Genomic DNA, 7,466 nt, shown 5'->3' on the forward strand with positions numbered 1-7,466 from the left:
AGAGGGTTTTCTTATGTTTTTCAATGCTTGATAATGAAACCCCTGATTTCTATAACCTAGCACATCTTCTACATGCCTCCAGGGTACAGCCCCAACTATGGTTCCTTCACTTTAGTTGACAGAGGACAGGCTGCAGTTCTATATGGATGTTTCAGTATCAGTGTTACAGGCAAATAAATACTTCATAATCAACATTCACACTTTCATTCTCAGCACATTCTTCCCTAGTGAAGGCCATATTCTGAACCCTGGTGCCAAGATTCAAACTCTCAGTTACTGCAAGTAGTGAGACCTGTGCTGTCACTCACCTTGAGTGCTGGAGGCTTCAGACTGTACAGAGCTACATAACCTGTAAGAGGAGCAGCCATCACTTGGCAGAGCTGTAAGTGAGTAGTTGTAAGGCGTGGTATGCATAGAAGACTTAAATACCAGGCCCCTGAAATGAAGTTGTTAATGGAGTGCAAAAGGATCTCCAAAGCAGTACTACTGTGGTTCAGAACAATGCCTACCTCAAGCCAGTAGAGAAAAAATTAAATTCTCCAGATTATTAAATTCAGGAGGATCCATTATTAGCATTGGCCACTCAAATTCTAAGTACAGTGGTTACAGCCTAGTCCAGTTTTCTTCTAATGAGGAGGTCATGACAGTGTAGAGGTCAGTGGTTTACAGTCTCCTTCCAGACTCTTGATTAATCTGTGCAGTCTCCATTTGGGTAAAACACAAAACTACTCAGTAGGTTACAAATCGTTCTGTAAAAAGACCAAGAAGAACATCTCCTGCTACGTTTCAAACATGCTGCATTATGAAATAAATTCTCAGAGACGGAAGAAAACTATGAGATCAGGGTTTTTCCATTTCTGTTTGTCTAAGGTGACAGAAGCTGTATAAAGCTGGCACTAAAAAAAGCACAATTGATAGCGAAGTTCATCTGCGGTGCTCAAAGTAGGTGGGGGAAGCCCTTTTTTTTTTCTTTTCTAGTTGACAAAGAAGCCCAGGACTGGGGCAATAGTGAGAGTGTTACAGGCAACACTGAAACTTAGTAGCAGACATTATGGAGGAGGATGCAGAAAAAGAATAGCAAAGAGAATTGTCACTGAATTGCAACTAACATTCACAGCACCATGTTACCAGCAATCTGAGAAACTTGATGTTTTGGTTAAACAGAACAATTCACATGCAACATCCAAGATGAGCAGTTCACTGCACAGCAACGCTTTCCTGGTGCTATGATCAAGGATAGAAATATGCAAGCAGAAGTAAATTTACCAGAGACATCAAGAGGATTAGTAGAAGAAGGAAACAAGCAGCCTGGGGCAAGAAAAGTTGTGTAGATACCAACTCAAAGTAAGTCTTAGGAGGAGGAAATTGGGATGCAGGCATAGCATCTCAAATATGAAGTCTATAAAACTGATTTTAGTTGGATATGGATGGTATCAGATACAACAGTGATAGAGAAAAGACAGCTGAGAAAATGTTTTAACCAGCCATATATTTTTATATTCATCCTCTGTTTCTGAGCTTCACAAATCTTTCTCTATCAGAAATGTGTTATACTCTGAACACAGCACATTCTTTGCCAGCACAGGCCTTTACTTAAACTGTGCAAATGCATCTGCTGGTTGGCAGAGCCAGTGGCATACTAAAGATCACAGATCCTGACTTTGAAAGCTTATCTACCATCCTCTTTTCTTGCTATTGCCACAGATCTCTTCTCAGCAGTCTGGGGCTTTGCTCCCTGAATGGGGGGCTTGTGCTACACAGGTGCCCACCCCTGATAACACAGCTGAGGAGCCCAGAGGAAGTTATACAAGATGCTTTTGTCAACACTCCTTCCCACACAGACCATCTCCTGTCTCCTTTGTTACTGTAAATTGACATCAGAGCTGCTGAATCATGATACAGTAGTCACAAAAATGTTATTTATGTTGTAGAAACAAGGCCCCCTCCCTCTCATTGTTTCCTACCTGTGTCAAAATGGAGTCACTGATTTTTATCCTAGCTCCTCCTGCACTGGCACTTTAGGTGAAGTTGTTTGAGTTCTCCTCCTTCAGGCTAAGATAAAATACATGTACAGATACAACCAAGATTTGATTCTGGCCTGCTAAAAGACGGTGCTGAGCAGACACTGTCTGGACAGTTCACCATGAAAAGCCATTTGGAACCAGTTTCTGAGAGATCTGCTTACAAGGTCAGAGCCCCAAGGGAATTTTTCAAATGATACACCGTACATTTGAAAAGCTGACCTCCCACAGAGAGGACTTATTTCCACTATAAAAATATTTTGTTAGGGTGCTTAGTTACAACAGGCTTTATTCCTAAGCCTGTAGATGGAGGTGAACTATGGTTTGACTTTTCAGCACTGTAACTAAGTTCCTAACAAACCAGGATGTTGAGGAAAGAAAACAGTGCCGTATCTGGAAAGAGATGCGTGGAATAGAACAACTTGCAAAGCATGAGACAATGTAGAAAGCCACAAGAAGGACATACAAAAGACAAGAAAGAGACAGGAGGTGACATGGTTATGGTCAGGGAGACACTGATGACCAGAGACAAGAAGTTACCAAAATATTTAAAACATACAAGGAGCAAGACTGAGTTACGTCAAAGAGAAAGTGTGAGAGGCCTGGCAAAACGCAAGGAAAGCCAGAGATCATTATCAAGACATCAAAAAACTTAATGATTATCAAAATTTTCTATGTATAAATTCATAAGCATTTAAAATTTTTATGTGCAGATAAATACTTTTCAAAGCCATATCTTCATAGCCCAGTGAGATTTAACTTTCTTACTTTAAACTAATACATAGGCTCCATATAGATTTGCTAAAGTGTTCAGGGGAAATGTCCAGACTTTGACTGCATAAACAAATTTATCAGGAAAAAATACCTATGGACCTCACGCAGAAATGCAATTTGAAATTATGACATCAGTTAAAAAAATCTAGAAAAATTCACAAGTTAATTAATTTAATTCACAAATGACAAGAGAGTTCTAATTTCTCACCAGAATCCTATTCCTCTTCTGTTCTCTTCCAAATTTTTATTTTACAATTAGCTAACAAACAAAGTTATACTATGGAAAGTTAAACTATGGAAAGCAATAAAAATTTCAGTTCTTTATTTATTGAGTCTTTCCCACAAATTATGACTCACCCTAGGATTATCAAAGTACATAATGAATTCAAAACATCAAATTACTCTGGAATTGTGACATAATGTAGCCAACAGAAATAATTGATTTTCAGTGCATTACAAAATTGTTATTGTTACTATTTTAGCAGTAGGTGAGAACAACATTTGGCTGAATTACACATGGGCAATAAAAAAATCTTGTAACCTAGCTTGAAATCAAATAAAAAAAGTGAATGACAGAACATATAGAAGAAATTACCGAAGAGAAAAGAAGCTAAATTAAAAATATATGCTACTGATTTATATTAACTGTGTGACTTGGGTCATGTGAAAAATTTCTTTTTTAACAACAAATGAAATCATCCTCCTTTCTCAATTCAACTATCATTGTTTGTCTCGTAGCACTCCAAAACACAGGACAAAATTTAAAATACTTGCAATACTGAGTGGCTAGCTAAAAACAGACCATAAAACTCTGCATAAACTTCCTTATCATGTGCTTTATGTATCTCATAGTTTCAAACATGCCCATCCCGATTCTATTGAGAAAACATCCTGTTGTACCACTGGTATACAAATGTCTGTAAAACTGCTGGAATATCATTGGCTGTTGAACTAACATCCCTTTGAAACAGTGAGCCTATGCTAAGTAAAGTCGGCACCACTTTTGCTACTGTATTTCCATTAAATGTAGGGCATTTAACTGATAAAAGGTGAATGACAGCAGTGACAGTGGGAGCAAATCCTTGCCTCTATTTTTTTCCAGACTAGCACGGATTTTAAGGCCTGTAGCACAGTTTCAGCTGATTTTTCTCTGTGATGATAGCATTTAGTGCTGATATGGTTGCTTTTTTTTTCTTTAATTAACAGATCTCAAAAATTTTACTCTTCTTTAGACACAGTATTTATCTTCAAACAAGGCACTAAACATATACCTCCCATGACCAACAGGGAAAATAAAGGCATACAGAGTCCAAGTGGCCAAATAGTGAGTCAAGGAGCCAGAAAATTAACCCGATATCCTAGATTACAAGCCGGATCCTAAACAGTGGATTGTGCTCTCCTAAGTCAGAATTTGCTATTCCATTTTCTTTTATAAAATCTACATTTCCACAAATGTAATTCAGATGTTACAGATAGCTAAAGTGACATTTTTGCAAGTATTTGAAGACTGAAAGAGAACACCAGAGGTAGTAGGACAAGATCTCGAGAAAGACATAATCAGGAAAAGAGCACAGCAATGTGGCTTTAATACAAAGACAGGTAAAAACATAGGAAAATTTTAGGAATCTGGAGGGTGATATTATTGGAAGCGGTAGTTTAGTCACCTTTCATGTTTAGGAGGAGTTATTTATAGCTCTTTGTTTTCCACGTGGTTTGCTGTGGGACTTTGACAGAAAACACATGGTTTTCTATGTCTGGCAAGATGAAGCAGATGACAGACTGGGCTTAAGAGCCAAATGAGACTTCAGTGCTCTGATTTTGCCAGTGCAATTAGTAGTTTTCCAGCTGTGGCTCTTCAAAAAACTTCCATTCTCTATCTTTAGTAGTTTATAATATGGAAAAATAAAAGGGTTTATATTTGAATTGAATATTCTTGCACTCTGAATGTCAATGAAATTTATCCACTTACACATGGAACATTTATTTGGGATTTTTTCCTCAGAATTAGTTTGAAATTGGTCTGATTATGAGCAGGAAATCAGGATGATCCAAATACAGACTTGTCACAAGCCTCTAAAGTTTGAGCTTGTGTTTATCAACCGTTTAACACTCTCCATTCCTAAGGGACTGAGAGGATAAGCAGATGGTCTGCAAAGCAAAACTGTAGTATTTGAGGCTTGAAGGGAGGGAGACATAGATCTTGCATTCTATTTAATTCCTCTAATGATTAAGGCATGCATCCATCATTCAGCAAATGGGCTGCAAAATAGTTGTTCCTAGTCATCATATACCTGTCCTAGGATGGGTTTTGTCATGCAGTTGATGATCATTTTTTGGATAACACTGAGCAAAATGATAGCTTGACAGGTCTTTCAAATACAGAGGATAGGCCTGCTTCTGTTGCGGGACAGATGCAAGTTCAAATTAAAAAAGGTGAGGCAGAGATTAATATCTGAAAATGCATTTTGCCTGAGAGACTATTTAAGAAGCACAAAATCTTAAAGTCAACCACATCTGTCATAAAGGAGCTGCCTTTTCAGTCTGCTAAAAGGGGGCTGGCCCTGCTAACAGACAAGGAGATGGTCTCAATGCACTAATGGTTCTTTCCATCCAAATTTCCTGTATGTGTCACAGCTGCAAGTCTATGCAGCTGTCTCTGGTGGTTTTTTATTTTTGCCTCCCCCATCTCATGTTTATAGATCGTTTATCATTTTATGTTGCATACCAAGGAGATAAAGAGCAAGAAATACTATTCTGATTTCTGCAACATATTGATCACGGAACCCTCAACAGCCATGTATCTGTCCTGTTTGTTAGTGATTAAATAGCAAATACCAACACATTCTTAGTCAGACAAACCTCTACCCATGGGCTTTAGATTTGTTTTCTTTTTGTTCTCCAGGCAGGTCAGGGATTTAGCCCCTGCCAAAGGCTTTAGAAGATCCTGCTCCTTGAGAACTTGAGTAAGCAACCACTCTTCCCCTGTAGAGACGAGTTACAGAGAATGCGTAAAAGAGTAACCATCAGTTTCCCTGTTTATTCGTGGGGTCCAACAAATTTCAAATCAGATGTGGGGTGATGTGACCATGTAGTAATGGAACTTTCTGGAAGCTGCCACCAGCCTTCAGGTACAATGCATATATCCCCTTGAGGCATGAGGGAACACTGTTTTTAGTCACAGGTGCCTTCTGGCAGACTGGAGCAGGTGCTATCACCCTCTGATTCCTCCAACTTTCTCTCATTTCATTCAGCAGCTGTTAGTCAAATTCAGTTCTCATCACCTAGGGGTGAAGATTAAAGCTTGGGACAAAAAGAAATGACTGATGAAAAGCCCATCCTGACCACTCTGAAGCTCACACTGTGGCAGGTAGTAGACTGGCACTAGTTTGTAAGAGTATTGCTCCATGATTGTCAGTCCTTGTGCTGTCCACCCATCTTGTGTTCATGTCACCTTCCTTTTCCTTTTCCATTCTTTGGGCAGACAGACCTCAGTTGCTGAGTGTTGCTTCAGTGTAAAATAACACGTGGTGCTTGTGGTGTGGGAAGGAAGCTGGCTGTGAGAGATAAAGGTTTGAGGTTAAGAGCAGACCGACTGTTATGCTCCTGGGGCTTTGCTGCTCTTTGTATAACCTTGGTGTGGCTGAGTGATACAAATCAGCACTACCTTTTCTGATAAAATCCATCTACCAGAGGCAAGCAGCAGCCATACATCCACATCTTTTTGTAGTTTATTACAGCCCTGGTGTTCCAAAGGGTTTGGATAGGTCAAAGGTTAATTTTCCATTATGTTGCTGGAAGAGAGTGATCAAGTTTGGTTAAGGCTCAGAGACTTAGGAAATAAACCGAAGAAAGAAAAAATATCAGAGGACTTGCAAGAACCAAAAGCCTTCAGGGAAATTCCAAGATTGCCAAAGAAAAGAACAATTGCTGAGAATGTTTGTGCAAAACCACCATCTTCTTCCTTCCCACAAGGATTAGTACAACTCACTTTGAAAGAGAAAGAAAGAATCAAGAGAGCAAGAAACATTTAACCCAGCTGCCCCACTCCGCAAAACCCCATTGCTTTACTTCACCCAAAGCAGCAGGCAGAAATGCAAAATCATGCCATTTGTGACCTACAGAAACAAAGCTCAGTGTTTGCATGGGTGGGGGAGAGAGAGAGACAGTCAACCTTATCACCAACTGGAAAAAATGCAGAATAGAAATGCCCTGGTAGCTTTTTTTTAAATTATTTTTATTTTTAATTATTTTTTCCTTCATACAAGCTATACTTACTTTTCCTCACAGGAATAAAAATCTTAAATGAAGCCAAGCTTCATTGTACACAACAATAGGGATCAAACGTGGTTTTGAAGGCTAGAGACTGAAACTAGTGGTTCTGGAAGGTGTTGTGTCAAAATCAATCTTTAACTCTTCAGTGGAAAACAATAATTAAAATTAAGTCATGAAGCACTGAAAGAACAGAGAAGATCTAAGCTGATCTCTTCAAAGTGCTTCTTAGCCCATCTTAAAAAAAATCTTCTACCTCATTTTCTGAAATTTTTTGCAGAAAAGAAAGTTTTTACATTCCTCAGAGCTACAGAATAAGCAAGTGTGGTTTATCAGGCAGGTCTATGGCAGCTGCAGTCTCTTACTTTGCAATGTCCAGATCAGAGCAGACATTGTCCTCAG

Source organism: Neopelma chrysocephalum, unplaced genomic scaffold (genome assembly GCF_003984885.1).
Source record: "Neopelma chrysocephalum unplaced genomic scaffold, ASM398488v2 Primary Assembly neopelma1_24, whole genome shotgun sequence".
Lineage (NCBI taxonomy): Eukaryota > Metazoa > Chordata > Aves > Passeriformes > Pipridae > Neopelma > Neopelma chrysocephalum.